Source organism: Ailuropoda melanoleuca, chromosome 2 (genome assembly GCF_002007445.2).
Source record: "Ailuropoda melanoleuca isolate Jingjing chromosome 2, ASM200744v2, whole genome shotgun sequence".
Classification (NCBI taxonomy): Eukaryota; Metazoa; Chordata; class Mammalia; order Carnivora; family Ursidae; genus Ailuropoda; species Ailuropoda melanoleuca.
The window spans coordinates 11598764-11615422 of NC_048219.1; positions in this window are offsets into that span (position 1 = coordinate 11598764).

The following is a 16659-nucleotide window of genomic DNA, read 5'->3' on the forward strand; positions in this document are numbered from 1 at the left end:
GCCTTGGAACACCTATGTGGCCTCTGCTGGTGGTGTGTGCTTTATCACAACAGAGTGGCTAAGATCCAAGTGAGTGTCCCCAGAGTGAGAATAAGACAGAAGCTTTTCTAATGTAGCCTTGGAAGTCACATTGCATCACTTGGCCATTTGAGTTGTTAGCAGCTGGTCACTAAGGTCTGCCATATGCAAAGAGAGAGGAATTAGACTTTACCTTTGCCTTGGAGTAGGGTCAAAAAATTGTGGATGAGTTTTAAAAACACCATACCCTGAGAAGTTGGCCCAACTGGGTCAATGTTCCAGAGAAGCTGGCGGCTTGCCGAGATCACACAGGCACCAAGGGACAGAACCAGGCCTAATTATGATATACCTGTGCACATGTGTGTGTGTGCACACACACCCCCCCTACACCTCATACTTGACATTATTTGCTGTCCCTACGAGGCCTTCTCATAGTCATGTTAAACTCAACATTTCAAAAGTTGAACTCTTAACTTCCCGAAACCTGTTCTCCCACAGTCTTGGTGTCACCCTTGACTTTCTTTTCTCTCACATCCCCCCTCAAACCCATGAGACAGTGCCGCAAGTTCTACCTTCAAAGTACCGCCAAAATCTAATCACGCCTTTCCTTCCTTCCCCAGGTTGGCCATCATGGTCCAAGATGGCGTCATCTCATGCCTAAATTTTTGCAGTAGCTCCTTGCATGTCCCTAAGCTCCTGTTCTCACGGTCCCGCCGCTACCCTCAGCCATTCTGCTCTCATCACGGCAGCCTCAATGATTCTTTTAGAGTAGAAATCAGATGGTGTCACCTCTCTTCTGAAAGCCCTACACTGAACCCCCCATCTCACTCAGCACTGCCAAAGTTCTTACAATGGTCTCTCTGGCCTCATCTCCTACAACTCCCCTGGCTCATTCCACTTCAGCCAACTTGGCCTCCTGGCTTTTCTTCTAACAGGCCAGGCCTACTCCCACCTCAGGGCCTTTGCACTTGCTCTTTCTTTTGCCTTGAGTGCTCTTCTCCAGAGAGCAGCATGGATCTCTCTCTCATTCTTCAGGCTTCTGCTCACATGTCACCTCATTAGAGGTGGTCTTCCTGGACCACGCTATTTAAAATTACAAACCCATCCCTCCCCTGGTTCTCTCCAACCCCCTCATGCCTTTATCTCTCTCCATAGAACTCATGATTATAAAACATACTGTATATTTACTTAAAATCGTCTTTTCTGGGGCGCCTGGGTGGCTCAGTCCTTGAGCGTCTGCCTTCGGCTCAGGGTGTGATCCTGGCGTTCTAGGATGGAGCCCCATGTCAGGCTTCTCTGCTGGGAGCCTGCTTCTTCCTCTCCCACTCCCCCTGCTTGTGTTCCCTCTCTCGCTGGGCTGTCTCTCTCTCTGCCAAATGAATAAATAAAATCTTTAAAAAAATAATAAAATCATCTTTTCTCACCCATTAGAAGTGAGCTCCACAGCTCAGAGGTGTTATGTTTTGTTCGCTGTTTATTCCCTACCACTTAGGGCAGTGCATGGCCCATAGCAGTCTCTCATTTGTTGGGCGTATAACTGAAAACTACCATTTTGCTTCTATTAACTTCTCCTTATCTTTCTTTCTTTTTTTTTTTAAAGATTTATTTATTTATTTATTTATTAGACNTGTTGGGCGTATAACTGAAAACTACCATTTTGCTTCTATTAACTTCTCCTTATCTTTCTTTCTTTTTTTTTTAAAGATTTATTTATTTATTTATTTATTAGACATAGAGACAGCCAGCGAGAGAGGGAACACAAGCAGGGGGAGTGGGAGAGGAAGAAGCAGGCTCCCCGCGGAGGAGCCCGATGTGGGACTCGATCCTGGAACGCCGGGATCACGCCCTGAGCCGAAGGCAGACGCCTAATGACTGCGCCACCCAGGCGCCCCTCTCCTTATCTTTCTGAAAGCCATGGTTTGCGTGTTTTGTTACGCTAGTAACACAGCTTTCATTATTTCGATGCGATCCTCTCTAACCTCACAGAATGATTTGGTCTTAGATTCTATTTCTTTTCCCTCCTCCTCCAGCTGCTGCTGCTGCTTCTTCTTCTCCTTCTTCTTCCCAAATTATGGCCTTTTTAATTGTTGGAAAGACTTCAAAGTGCTTTGCTTTGTTTTGCCCAAAGCCATGTTATCTGCTAAGAAAACACAATGGGAGAACAGAACCTCTTCATGGCCTAGGAGAATTGTTTTGTCTTAGGCAAAAACTTCCAAAGGTAGTAATCCATATGCAAAGCCATTAGGTTTGTAGGATTAACTCATGGTTAGTAAGAAGACACACACGCACACACACGCACGCACACACACACGCGCACACACGCACACACACGCGCACACACACGCACGCACACACACACGCACACACACGCACACACACACACACACACGCACACACGCACACGCATGCCCTCAATGGTGAGGTAGAGCTCACCAGGCAAAGGGAGCGGCTCTTTCAAAGATCCTTTGGTGGATGTGGGCCTGGTCCTTCTGACGAACAGAGAGAAGGCCAAGTGTGGCTATAAGAGAGAGAGGGAGAGGGAGACAATGAGAGAGAGAGAGAGCAAGAGCGGGAGTTGTATGGACAGTACTCAGTGATGGCAGAGAGGCTGTCAAGGACCAGTTCAAGGAGGCCATTGTCAGTCAGAGTAAGAAATTAAGTTTTTATTCTATAAAAGGGGTGCCTGGGTGGCTCAGTCAGTTAAGTGTCCAGCTCTTGATTTCGGCTCAGGTCGTGGTCTCAGAGTCCTGCGATCAAGCCCCACGTTGGGGTCTGCACTGGGCAGGGAGCCTGCTTAAGATTCCCTCTCTCCCTCTCCCTCGGCCTCTCCCCCTTTCTCTCTCTCCCTCTCTCTAAAAAAAAAAAAAATATGGTGAGTAGCCATAGCCATTGAAGGGCTTAATCAGGAGAGCGATACGATCTGGTTTATACTTTTAGAAGCTCACGCTGGATCCCGTGTGGAAGATGGGCTGCAGAGGGCAGGAGTGAAAGCAGACAGAGTCAGGGTACCATTGCCATCATGTAGACAAGAGATGGAACAAACTGGGCAGAGGCAGGATAGGTTCTGAGGTGGCATCACCAGGGCAGGCTGCTGGGAGGGAGCAGAGGGGGAAATGAGCAATGACCTTCAGATCTGTAGGTCCAGCAACTAAGTGGATGGTGTCATGCAATGTACTGAGATGTCCCTGCAATGGAGACACCCGGAGAGAAGCAGGTTGGGGCAGGCACGGCAGGCCAGGAAATCAGGAATTTGTTTTGGTTAAATTGAGTTCCAATCGCCTATTTGACTTCCAAGTGAAGATGACGAAAAGATAGTTGGGTATAAGAGTCTGGAGCTCAGGGGAGAGCTCACTGGTGGTGATGCAGTTTTCCAAAGTCATTAGCAAATATGACAGATGGTATTTAAAAGCCATGGGACTGGGTGACATCACCCAGGGAGAGACCGCAGAGGAGAGGAGGGAGCTTGGGGCTTCCCTGGGAATAGGCCCATGTTAGGCAAAGTTGTGTGGGAAGCAGGGGCCTGGGGAAAGCAGCTCAGCTGAGGGCATGCCCTGTTGGTATTCAGACCCAGGGTCCAGTGACAAGTGACAAGCGCAATGAATGGGTGGAATAGGTGAGAATTCTCAGAGATCCTTGGAAAAGGGAACCCGGTAAAAGACCAGATTTCCTAAAGTCTTTCTGGATTGAGAGCTCAGATTGTCGCTGCTTCCTCACTAACGGGAAGTGAGGACTGAGCACGGCGGAAACAAGAAGACATCTGGGTCATTCCTCTTTTCATGGGTTTGTCACCTACTGTGAGCCTCTCAAGGGCAGAAACTCTGCCCGCTGGGCCTCTGTACCCATGCCAGGCTCACGACAGCTGTGGGCATAAATGGGGAAATCGGGCAACTAACAGGGCTTGCACACATCGTCAACAAAGAGGACTGTCTAAATAATGAAATCCGCAGGCCGAAAGAGAAGGGAGCACTGAGAAACCAGGACCCAATGGCCCCTTATAGCCCAACCTGCAAGCTCTCGTGAATGGAACAGAGGTTTGCTTCGCTGTTCCCCTGAGCAAGATACCATTTGCTTCTCTCCCCAGAGCTGTAGAGAAACCCATACATGGCCCAAGAAGAGCATTCCAGCCCAGCTCACAACACAGACAGTGAGCCATATGGAGAGGGACTTCTCAGTGGTCTCCAAGGAAGGGAGATGCTGGCCTCTCTTCCCTCAGGGATCCCGCAGTAAATCTGGGGGCGGAGTGGGGCAGGTGGGATGGGGGAGGCATCAGAATCAGCAGCGGGGAGGGACCTCAAGCAGATGTGGTGGGTGGTGGGAAGGGGTGGGAGGGGTAAGCATGACTAGAGCAGGGAGGGGCGGGGCTTCTGCACCCTCCAAAGCTGACCTTTGGTTTAGCTCAGCCTGGCGTTCCTTTCAGTTGGGGTGGCCAGTGTCCGCCGTGAAAGCCCAGAAGCAGACATGCTGTTCAGGAGAGAATGGAAAGCTGAAGCCGAGATGGGAGAGAAACTACTGGAAGGTCTCTGACTTCACTCCCTGGCTTCAGCCCTTTCCTCACGCCTCGCTGACTTGAGGATTCCGTGAGCTCCCTCCACATCTTCCCAACAAACTGTGCCGGGGGAAGTCTGCGTCGATTTCTGTTCCTGAACACAAAAAGAGCTTCCACTAAGACAACAGAGCAGCTCAGGCCGTTCTTGGGCGGCCTCTTCCCCTCGCCAGCAGGGCCCCCGCTGCCGCAGGCCCACGGGGAGCTCTTGCCCCGAGCTTCTGCCCAGCTGCCCCGGCTGGGTTCCGGTTTGCTCCTGTAGGAACGTATCTATCCTCCTTCTGTAGTCCTTGTTTAGACTCCTCTGTCTGTCCTTGGGATGTCTGAAATAACAGGAAACAAGGCCATCCTTTACCCAGGGCTGCTGGACTTAGACCTGAAAGCACCAAAGCCACAAAGGCAGAAACGACAAAGGAACTCACAGTCAAACCCCAACGGTCCCCGAAAACCCAAATGGGCAAGTAGTAACTAGGACATTCTCGCCTCTCTTTTTTTTTTAAATCACTGACAAATTTTAAAAAAAGATTTTATTTATTTATTTGAGAGAAAGAGAGAGAGTGTGTGGGAGAGCAAAGCAGGGGGAGGGGAGGGAGAGGGGAGGAAGGGGAGGGAAAGGGAGGAAGGGGAGGAGGAGGGAAAGCAGACTCCCCGACTGAGCAGGGAGCATGACGCAGGGCTCCATCCCAGGACCCAGTGATCATGACCTGAGCCGAAGGCAGACCCTTAACTGAATGAGCCACCCAGGCCCCCCCACATGCTCACCTTTTTACAGAGGAAGAAACTAACCACCTTGGGGACAGCCCTTGGATAGGCCACTGAAGTTCCTTGGACCACATCTCTCCATGTGGAGAACGCGAGGGAAAAGTACACAGAAACTGGGTCATGAGAGCATTGTGTCTGGCACAGTATGTTCTCAACAAATGTTAGTTATTTTTATTACCAAAAGGGATTCTAGGTAGCCCCCAAAAAGGGGGATTCTGGGAAATAAATCATTTCTGGGCTGATATTGTATAATGTGCTTCTCAGGATGCCAGGTACATAGGAAAGTGTAAGAAATGGTGGTTATGGGAAAAGCGTTTAAAGCTGGGACAAAAACCCAAGTGAACTCAGGCAAGCAAAAGCCATTTGATTTGGTGATGGCAGAGCTGTCTATCGCACTTCTCTTTTTTTTTTTTTTTAAGATTTTATTTATTTATTCGACAGAGATAGAGACAGCCAGCGAGAGAGAGAACACAAGCAGGGGGAGCGGGAGAGGGAGAAGCAGGCTCCCAGCGGAGGAGCCTGGTGTGGGGCTCGATCCCATAACACCGGGATCACGCCCTGAGCCGAAGGCAGACGCTTAACCGCTGTGCCACCCAGGCACCCCGCATGTCTCTTCTTTTTATTTCGAATTCCAGTAATGTCACCTGAATTGCTTACACAGTGATATCACTACAAACTGGTTAGAAATTATATTTGCTGACTGACTAACAACTCACAGAGAAGGCAGTCACTTGGGTGCTTCAGGAGCCTGTCCTCCAGGAGGACAGCAGTGCCTAAGCAGGGCTGTGGGGTTGGGGGGAAGGGGTGGAGACAGGAGATGGAGAGAAAGTAGGAGAGAAAGGGTGTGCTGGGCATGGAGGCAAGAAAGATGGGTGGATGGAGAGAGAAAGAAGGCACCTCCAGAAAGTGGCCCCCTGACCCAAGCAAGGACATCTGTTTCATTTTATTTTATTTTATATACTACCTTTTATTTTATCATTCCACTTCATTTCTCTCCATTCTCCTTCCCAGAGTAGCTCTCTGGACCACCCTAACAGTACCACAACATGAGAATCGGGCTGACTTCAGTCAACATCTGTTCATAAACTCCTCACATCACATCCCAAGGGGGCTGTGGTGAGACCCCTGTCTTCTGAATGTGTGTGGGGCGCCGTGGGCCAGGAAGATGGTGGGAGGGGTCTTCTGGGCTCCAAGAGCTTCACTTCACTTCCCATGGTCAGGAGTGGAGGCCTCTTGTTGCCCCGAATACTCCCTCCATCCCACCACCCTCCCCTGGCCTGCTTCTGGGTTCTGATCCCAGTTCTACCACCTGCTCTCTGCTGGGCCCTGGAGAATCCCTTTCCCCACGCTGGGTCTCAGTTTCTCCGTCTGAAAAGGAAAGTGTTGGACTGGACGAACCCAGAGGGCCTTTCCAGCTCAGTCAGTCTCAAGCCTCTGAGATCCCTGAATGACCGAGGAAGGAAAGGATTCCGGAGTTTTCCATCAAATGCTGGTCCTCTCAGCTCCTACGTGGGGAATGAGGGTAAAGCGAATCAGTCTCCTGGTAACCATAACAAGGGGAAACTAAGGCAGAATCCCTTTTTGGTAATAGGGTAGAGGGGGCAGCCGCTCCAGCATCTAATTTCTGGGGGATCGGCAGCGCAATCTAGCCCCAGCAGCCGCGGTAGCGGGACCAAGTGCGTGAAACCCCAGCTTTAAGTCACGGGACTCTGACAGGTCACAGCGAAGCTGCAATGGTGAGGTGGTCAACTAAACGAAAAGTTCCAGTCTCCTGGAATGACGTGCTGTTGAAAGCAAGGCTCCAGAGGCTGAGTGGCACACGCCACAGAGCAGGATGGGGGCCCGGAGAATTCAAGCTCATATCCTAACTACTCAACCCAGTTGTCCACCTAAAACCTTTTTTTTTTTAATGACTCTGATTGAAGAATCTCAAATTTGTTGCACAGGCAGGAAGAAGGGGGAAAGGTAGTATTACTGGAACCCAGGGCCCAGAGTCAACCGGTAGACGCTGGAAGTGTGGCAGGCCTGCCCTGCGGGAGTCGGAACCACGGAAGACTTGGAACTGATGTTGAAGGTGCTGCCGGAGAAGGAGGGGAAACGGCCCGCCCTCCAACCTCTTACTCCCAGAGAAGCCAGGAAATACACCTTGCAGGCATTGGCTTGCCAGTGATGTGGAGCGTGTGTGTGTGTGTGTGTGTGTGTGTGTGTGTGTGTGTGTGTGTGGAGAGGACTGGATCTGAGAAGCAGGCCCGGAGTGGTACCAAGGGAAAACCATCTTCTCTGCAGTTTAGATGGATAACTAGCATCGGAGTCTGGTACACCTAGGAGGCAATTACAAAGTAAACCCAAGGGGAGAGGCAAATCAGGGTAGAGTTCTGCTCATTTACATTGGCCAATCTAAAGAAGACTCGTGGAAGCAGACGCCCGGCCGAGGAAGACGCGGCTTGATTTTAGGTTGTACTGAATGTGTTGCTATGGATGCATTTACCAGAGGTTTTTATTTCAATAGACTAGTTTTGAGTAGCCAGAAGTGTTCTCATTTGTTCTCTTTGTTGGTTGACTGGATCTCGGACTAACCAGTGGTCTACTAAGCAAAGTTAAGATGCCATAAATTCCTTGATGTTAAATAGAAGAGGGGAGGTGGAAATATCGAGTCCATTTCCATGTGCACTGTGTTCCCCACTCACTAACTGTATTCCCAGAATGAGCCCAGAAGGCAATCCCTTTCTGAGAGCATTGAGAAATGCATTAGTGAGCGCTAATACTGTCATCTTTGAAACGCTCTGTTGTAACTGTTCTCTGTAAGACTGGGGTTGTTGCAGGAAACTGTACTTGACATGGGCCCCCCGTTTTCAGTGGTGCTTCCAGCATCCCAGAGAGCAGACCCCAAGCAGTAGCATTTAACTACTAGAGGCAGGTGGGACGGGTTACTTACAGGCATAGAAAGGGAGTTCAGGTGCTAAATGAATAACAAATGCCCACGACTGTCTACCCCTTGGCTTGTCCATTGACATAACCCCCTTTCCCAATACTTACACTTCAAAATAAAGCTTCCATCAACAAAATACAACTAATCATCTTTCGAAAAACTGGTCATGTATTTACTGACCCTCAAGGAATCATCCTCAATCTTGTGAGTCATTGTATCCAGCTGCCAGTCCGTGAGCTGCGCGGTACGGTGCCTTTTCTGACGACTACCTTGTCTCAAATTCCTACAGTCTGAGCAATAACTTGCAAAATTCACCACCTCCAACACACTATTAAATAATGATGAGGGAAAGGAAAGAGAAAAATTAGTTTAAAATAGTTACATTACTGCATTTGACTGACTCTAAGAATCAGTTGTGGAACAAACCATTATTTTTATGTACCATTAAGGAAAACGATCCAGTTACAGGATGACCCAATGATTTCTCATCACTTGTAACTTAGAGCTATTTTACACGCATTCAGAGATTTTTATCTTACATAACTTTTGTACACACAAAAAATTAAAATATAAGAAAAATTGATTGATTGTTCCTCAAACTCCTTCATATTTATAGTCCTCGGAGCTCCTCCCACATGATTTCTCCAACAGAGCATACGCGCCCCTCTGCTTTCTTTTTACGTTCTTCTTGCACGTACAATAACGCCTCATTTCAATGCGGAATTATAGTGTGGTATTTCCGAAGACATTGTAAAGCACAGCCAAACTCATGGGTGGTATCAACGATATCCGTAAGTCAGCTGAAGTGCTAATAATTTGAACAGCTATGGGCAAGTGTGCGCGTGCAGAGGCAATAGTAACCATATCCCGAACGTTGCCTGGTTACCAGCAAAAGCAAGATGTCATTAATTGTAGGACACAGCCCTCTTGCAAAGGTGTTAAAAATATGAAAAAATGAGCATCTTAGATCAGGAAATGCAGAACCTTCCATTCTAGGTGTGAAGACAGCTCCTGTGTTTGCCAGCTCTGGGTTCCGCGCTACCCGTCGTGGTACCCCAAAGCCCTGCTAACAGACTTGGGATGAGTCTCGTGACATGCAATCCCCTTGGAAAAATTGTAATTGGAATGTGCTGCTTCCTGTTGAGACGCTCAGTAGTGTACTGGTGGATTAGAAAGATTCTGTTGTAGTTGTTGTTGTTTTTAGTTGTTTAAGTATCTGGTATCTAGCACCCTTGCTAAACATTCTTTAGTTTTAATAGTTTGTTTCTAGAAATTCTTGGAATTCCTATGTAGGCAATCATAGCATCTTATAAATGGTGACCCTTTCATTTCCTAAAATACTTATAATTTTATAATTTTAATTTCTGTTCTTTCTCTTTCTTATCCTCCTGGCTAAGGCCTCCTTTATCATGTTGAACGCAAGTAATCATAGTTGTCTTGTTCCTGGCTTTAAATCGAATGCAACAGATGGCTCACCTTTAAGAATTATATGTATTGTAGATCTGGGGTAAATACCCTTTTATAAGTCAAGGTATTTTTCTTCTCTCTGCGTTTATTATTATTATTATTTTTTTTTTTTTAGATTTTATTTATTTATTTGACAGAGATAGAGACAGCCAGCGAGAGAGGGAACACAAGCAGGGGAAGTGGGAGAGGAAGAAGCAGGCTCATAGCGGAGGAGCCTGATGTGGGGCTCGATCCCATAACGCCGGGATCACGCCCTGAGCCGAAGGCAGACGCCTAACCGCTGTGCCACCCAGGCGCCCCTATTATTATTTTTTTAAGTCATGATCAGATTGAATTCTACTGAATAGTTTATTGCATTGCTTGAGATCATCAGGAAGCTCCATTTTCTCTTTCTGCTCTCCCCTGGAGTCCTGACTCCATCCTGGTGGTGCACGTCAAGGTCAAGTCCTTCAAGACCGTTCTTCCTGAAGGGCAGGAATGGACCCCTATAGTCTTCTTGGATAAATCTTGGGCTTTTGGGGATCTTCCACATGGAGGATTACAAGATGTTTATGGAGGCATCATTTTGATGTATTATTTTGCTTATAAAATATGTGTATTTTAAAAATCCTGATTTACTCGGGGTGCCTGGTAGCACAGTCGGTTAAGCGGCTGACTCTTGGTTTTGGCTCAGGTCGTGCTCTCAAGGTCATGAGATCAAAGCCCACGTCGGGCTCCATGCTCAGTGCAGAGTCTGCTTAAGACTCTCTCTCCCTCTGCCCCGCCCCCACTCTCTCTCTCAAATAAATAAATAAGTCTTAAAAAAGAAAAACTTGATTTACTCAGGATTTCCTTTCTACTATGGAAAGGAGAGGAAGTAGTGGAAGGGAGTGTTGAGTGTTGAGTGGCCGTTCTGCCAGCCATATGCCAACTGCAGGCATCCCGTGATGCAGGTAACAGTACTCCCGGCATGCTGAGGAGGAAACTAAAGCTCAGGGTGCTGACATGCACTGCGCTGAAGGGCAATGGCGGAGTGGGATCCTGGACCTCTAGCCCCAAATCCTGTCTCAGAAACACTGCCTGCTTGCTTGCAGCAGAAAAGTGAGAGCTGGGTCCGTCCTCCTGCTAGTGCACTTCTGCCTTTCCCCAACCCTTGGATCCTGGGCTGCAAGCCTCTCCCAGGCGGGTCCCACCCTTCCAGCAGTTGCGCAGTCTGGAAGCATTGGGGCCTTCTGACCCTGCTTCCGGAGCTTCCTGGGTCCCCAGGAGGCTGCGTACCCTGTCAGTGCTGTGACTACCGGATGTGTGCGCCTCTGCCTAGAGGTCTGGACTCCCCCCGGAAAAGGGAGGGGGGCAGAGAGTGGGGTCCTGATTCGGCCTCCCTGCAGGCACTCCTATCCCTTCCGAGATGGGCAGGCACTCCTATCCCTTCCTCCGACTGCAGGCTGGACTGTTCCCAGCTGCCCTGTGATGGAAGGCTCCCGGCCGCCTCTGGTCTCCTGCTTCTTCCTGATCTTCCCCTTGGACTCCAGTCCGACCCTCCTCGTGGCAGGCTCCGCGGTGACCAAACTGACACATGCCTTGGAGGCCATGCCACAGAATGTGGAGGGACTCTGTCTCACTGGTTCCACTTGGGTCCCGAGCCTGGGTGCCTTCTGCCACCTCCCTGAGCTCAGGTCCTGGGGCTGAGTCTGCACCTCACCCAGCTTCTGCCAGGAGCTTTCGGGGGCTCGGGGCAGTTGCAGCAGCGTTTCCACTGGCCCCCCGAACTTATTACCTCTTTCTACCCCCCGACACCTTTGGCAACCCGAGCTTCCTTCAGTACCTCCAGTTCCTTTCTTCGGCCCCTGCCTAGATGGGAGCTTGGGTGTTCGGTGGCCTTCCAGTCTACACAACGGGCTGCCAAGTATAGTTGCTTTCAGAATGTGGGGGAGCCGACCGACACCTTCCCAGACCTGATTCTTGGCCCCTCTGGTGATGCCTGGACCCTGGACGTGTTGGACCTGTCATTCATCAACTTGCTGAAGACAGCCCGTCCCGGGGCCCTTCGGGGTGTCCAGCTGGGGACGCTGTGTCTGGATCACACAAAGATGGACCCAGCTTGTGGTGGTAGGACTGGGGCTGCAGAGACGGGGCACCCTGTCTGTGATAAACACCCACACGGCCGAGCTGCCTGCCGGGCAGGAGCTGCAGGAGCTGAATTTGGGCTCCACTCTCTGGGGGTATGTAGCTCCGGAGGCCCTGGCTTCCTGCCGCAGCCGGGAGAGCTTGGGTTTGGACAGTGGTTTCATCGGGTTTAACAGGGTCGAACCAGGTTTCCTGGCTGCCACTCCCGGGCTTCGGACACTGAACCTGACCGGCGGGGTGCCTTGCTGTGCACGAATGAAACAGGGGCTGTGTCAGGACCGTAGGCCCCGGATCTGCCCAACAACGGGGTGCCTGCCCTGTGCCTCGCCACTTTCTCCTGGGGAGCTGCTGCTTCAGGGAAACCGGCTGATTTGTCTGGGGAGCCAGGGATTCCAGGGCCTAAGGAGGCTGGAGATACTGGACATGGCAGAAATTCACTGGCAGCCCCAGGCCAGGGCTGGTCGGCTCCTCTGCCCACACTGATCCCCTAAAACTGCTGGACGCCCACGTGGTGCTGAGCCTGGCCTCAGACTTCCAGGGCGCAGGGAGTTTACACAGCCTGAGACTGTAGTCCCCCTCTGGTCCTTCTCCGGTAGCGTTGTCCTGGCCCAAGAGGCTGACCATCTTGGAGCTTTGTGCGGTCTCAGATAGGAAGTTTTTGAAGCTGGCTTCTCTTGTCTTGTCAGTCTTGCAAACCCTGACTCTCAAAGGCTGGGCACTGCAGCTGGGGACCCGGAACGTGGCCAAGATCTTCCCCGCCCTTTGCCAACTCTCCCTGCTTGGCCATGCTTGGAGGCCCTGTGCTCCCAGGGTGCCTTTAATTTCTTCCTCTGGCGGCTCGCCAGGCTCCAGAATCTGCGGTCTGGGTGGATGGGCATAGCCCGGGGCCTGCTGCATCATGGGGCTGCCTGGTCTACGGGAGCTGAAGCCGCCAGCCCTGTGGTCCTGCCCAGGGTGGTGTGAGGCGCTGGTGGACGAGCTACCCAGGCTTGAGCGGCTGCATCTGGTCAACGTGGGGTTGGAGACACTGTCTGCTGCTGCTTTCCAGAGCCCGGGCCGTCTCCAGGTCTTGGTGCTAGGCTGGGAGACAGGCCTCGTGCTGAATGGCGGCTTCTAGGAGCACAGCCCTCAGGTACCACAGTATGTGTATATTCTGGGTGCTTCCTTGGCCTGCCAGTGTGCCAGTGCCTGCTGGGGCCCTCTCTTGAGTGGATCCCCCAGAACATACATGCACATGGTATCACACCAGCTGTGCTGGCCAGAAGCTGGGGGCCACCCCCAAGAATCCCCATTTCTCCTTTCTCTGGAGTCACTGTCCCAAAACTCTGGCGTCGGAACTCTTTTGGGGTCACTCTGCCTGCAGCTGCTGCTGCTCTCCTAGCTCCTCCCACACGAAGGCAGAAACTCCCGGGTTCTCTGTCTCCGGCCTTGTTCAGGGCCTGGCTGCCGGGTGTGAGGGGCTGGAAGGGTGAGGGTAAGAGGTTCCTCTAGGATGTGTTTGCATATCCCACTGCAGGCAAGCCCAGGGCTGGGTGGAACAGGAGCCGCTGTCTGCTCTGGAGAGTGGCCTTTCTGCTGGCCAGGGACCATGCCTCTGCCTCCCCAAGCAGGATCGGGAGGCAGGCAAGCATGTGGCTGACAATGTGGCCGATGGCATGGCAAGCAGCCGGGTCACACTGCGCGCTGAGTTCCCGGCTCCTGCACACCCCACATAGCCTCTTGGGGCTCCACGTGGCTCTCTTCCTCCGGCCGGCGGCTCCCCCACCCCCCGGTGCTGCTGCTGGTCTTCCTGGAGCCTGTCTCCCACCACCATCTCCCTGGCTACTGTGGACTGGCCTGGCTGCTCTGCAGAGGGGACTTTCGTGTGTGGCCCAGGGAAAATGAAAGAAAGGAAGGCTTCTGGGCTTGGCTGGGGAGCAGGCTACCGCAGCCTGGGTTGGGCTAGAGTGGGTGTGTGCATGTTGGAGGTCGGGATAGGAAAAGGAAGCCAGCCTGGCGGGGAGATAGTGGGTATTTGTGGGGGCACAAGACTGAGCCCAGCTTCTGGTGGGAGGTGGGGGTGCTGCATGTGTTGGGAGGATCAGCTGTTGACTTGGGGAACACATGCTTTGGGAAGGCTCTGGATGAGCCTCTGAATGAGAAAATTGGAAAATGGCAGGTGGCCGTGTGGTATGTGATTTGATCTCAAGATATCCAAATCCTTAGTAAATTTACTAAATCCACGGAATGTGTGGCTTAATTGGACTTTTTGTTTTCGATGAAATCCACACGAGGCAGGAGGTGAAGGAGCTGGGGTCATGGAAACTGCAGCTCAGAGGAAATAAAGTTGGAAATTCATGGAGGCTTTGGGGAAGGAGGGAGGGATGTGAGCAGTCCTCAGCTGTGGCATCGATGGAGACCAGGCCAAGTTCAATCAGATCTTCAAGGGGCAGAGGGGCCCCTTCTGCCATCTGGGTTATAGAGGAATTGGCAGCTGAGGATCGAAAAGCTGGGATGTTGCCCGGGAGGCAGCAGACTGATTGCCTGTTCCCTCAGCAAAGACACAAAGGCATGGTCATACCTGTGGTCTTATTTGAGCCTCATAACAACACTGGGAGGAGAAATCCACCCCGTTGGCAGTCAGTGTCCAGCCATGCTAAACTACTTGGAGTGTCCGGAATACCATGCACTCTTGCCCCGGATACACTACTCTTCTACCCGGAAGCACACTTTCCTCCCGTTTCTCTCCTCTGGGGCAACGACTACATATCTTCTAGATTTGGCTTAGCCATCACTTTCTCCAGAAGCCCTTCCTGACCTCCCAGGCTGGGTAAGCTGCTGCCTCTGGGTCCCCTAGCTTTCTGCACTGCCCTTTCTTAAAGTACTGGTCACACTGTCCTCATCTGCACAGGTCTGGGAGCCCCTCAGGCACTGGTCTCCGAAGAGGTGTGCACGAGATAACTTACAGGGGTTTAGAAGAAAAATGTTAAGACTTATAATTCTATTTTTCAATCTCATTTTATTCTTTTAAGCCATATGGTTTTATGTTACTTAACCTCTGGACCTCAGTTTCCTCTTCTGTAATATGGGAGAGTACTAGACTCTGCTCAGAGCGTTTTGTGAGGGTTAAGTGAATGAATATGTATAAATCACTGGGAACAGGACCTAGTAATGCGTTATAAATGTTCAACAAAAGTTAGCTATCTGTGTAATTGCCTACGTACCACATGCATGTATATCATTTATAAGTAAATAAATACACGTACGTTGGGATTGTGTGTTCAAAAATATTTTGATCTGGAAAGTTGATCAAAGATCAAAAATATTTTGATCTGATTAAAAAATATTCGATCTGGAAAGTTTGGAGATCAGGTCCCGGGGACAGAGACCAGTTTGATTCATCTCTGCGTCCTTAGAGCCTAGTGCTGGCCCACCACAGAGGGGGTCTTGTAGACAACTGCAGTGAGAAAATCTTGGTGAATGGTGAGGCAACGAACTGGGGTCTGGTTTGGGCTGTTGATTATTTCTATGTGACACTGGGCAGGGCACCTGGCCTCTTAGGGCCTTAGTGTTCCTCTTCTGCAAAATGCCAGGCTTTTATTAGAAAAAAGCTAAGGGATATTACTCAGCCATCAAAAAGAATGATTTCACAACATTTGCAGCAACATGGATGGGACTGGAGGAGATAATACTAAGGGAAATAAGTCAAGCCGAGAAAGACAATTATCATATGGTTTCACTCATTTATGGAACATAAGAAGTAGGAAGATTGGTAGGAGAAGACAGGGAAGAAGGAAGGGGGGTAAAAAGAAGGGGGAATGAACCATGAGAGACTATGGACTCTGGGAAACAAACTGAGGGCTTCAGAGGGGAGGGGGGTGGGGGATCAGGATAGGCCGGTGATGGGTATTAAGGAGGGCATGGTGCACTGGGTGTTATACGCAAGTAATGAATCATGGAACTTTACATCAAAAACTTGGGGTGTACTGTATGGTGACTAACATAACATAATAAAAAATTATTATTAAAAAAAGAAAAAAGAAAAAAGCTAAGGGAAACCATCAAACAATTCCAGGCTGGCTTTAGGGTGAGGGGCGCCCTCTTGTGTTGTAATGGTGTTTTTCTCTCTCTGTACAACCTCACCACAGGTCTACTAGGCACAGGATCCTGAAGTGGCTGGCCGTCCTTTGCCTGGAAAATCTGCCTTTCCAGCTTCAGATCCTGACACTCTCTCAAATATCTGACACACTGTCTCTCTCTCTCCTCAACCCCCACCCTACTCCAACCATGATCTTTTCCCTATGCAGTGTGGAGGCCAAAAGGAACCTTTGGAGTCACGACCAGCGGTTCAAATTCCAACCTGATACCGTGTGATCTTGAGCAGGTCACTTCATCGGTGTAAGCCCCCATCTCTTCCTTGTAAATTGGAGGTAATGATACTAGCCTCATGGGGTTGTTGTAAGACTTTAATGGCAAGGAGTGGTATACAGGTCACTATTATGTTCACTGAGCACAATCACTGAGTTCTCAATGATGAATAAGTTGGAACATGTTTCACTTTGAACATGAGGAGGAACTGGGCTTTTTTAAAATTATTTTTAAAAAGATTTTTATTTATGTATTTGACAGAGAGAGACAGCCAGCTGAGAGAGAACACAAGCAGGGGGAGTGGGAGAGGAAGAAGCAGGCTCCCAGGGGAGGAGCCTGATGTGGGGCTTGATCCCAGGACTCTGGGATCCCGCCCTGAGCCAAAGTCAGACGCTTAACGACTGAGCCACCAAGGAGCCCCAGAACTGGGCTTTTAAAACTAAAATATAGAATTCCCCTAATTTTTAACAAGAGCCAACACGTATTG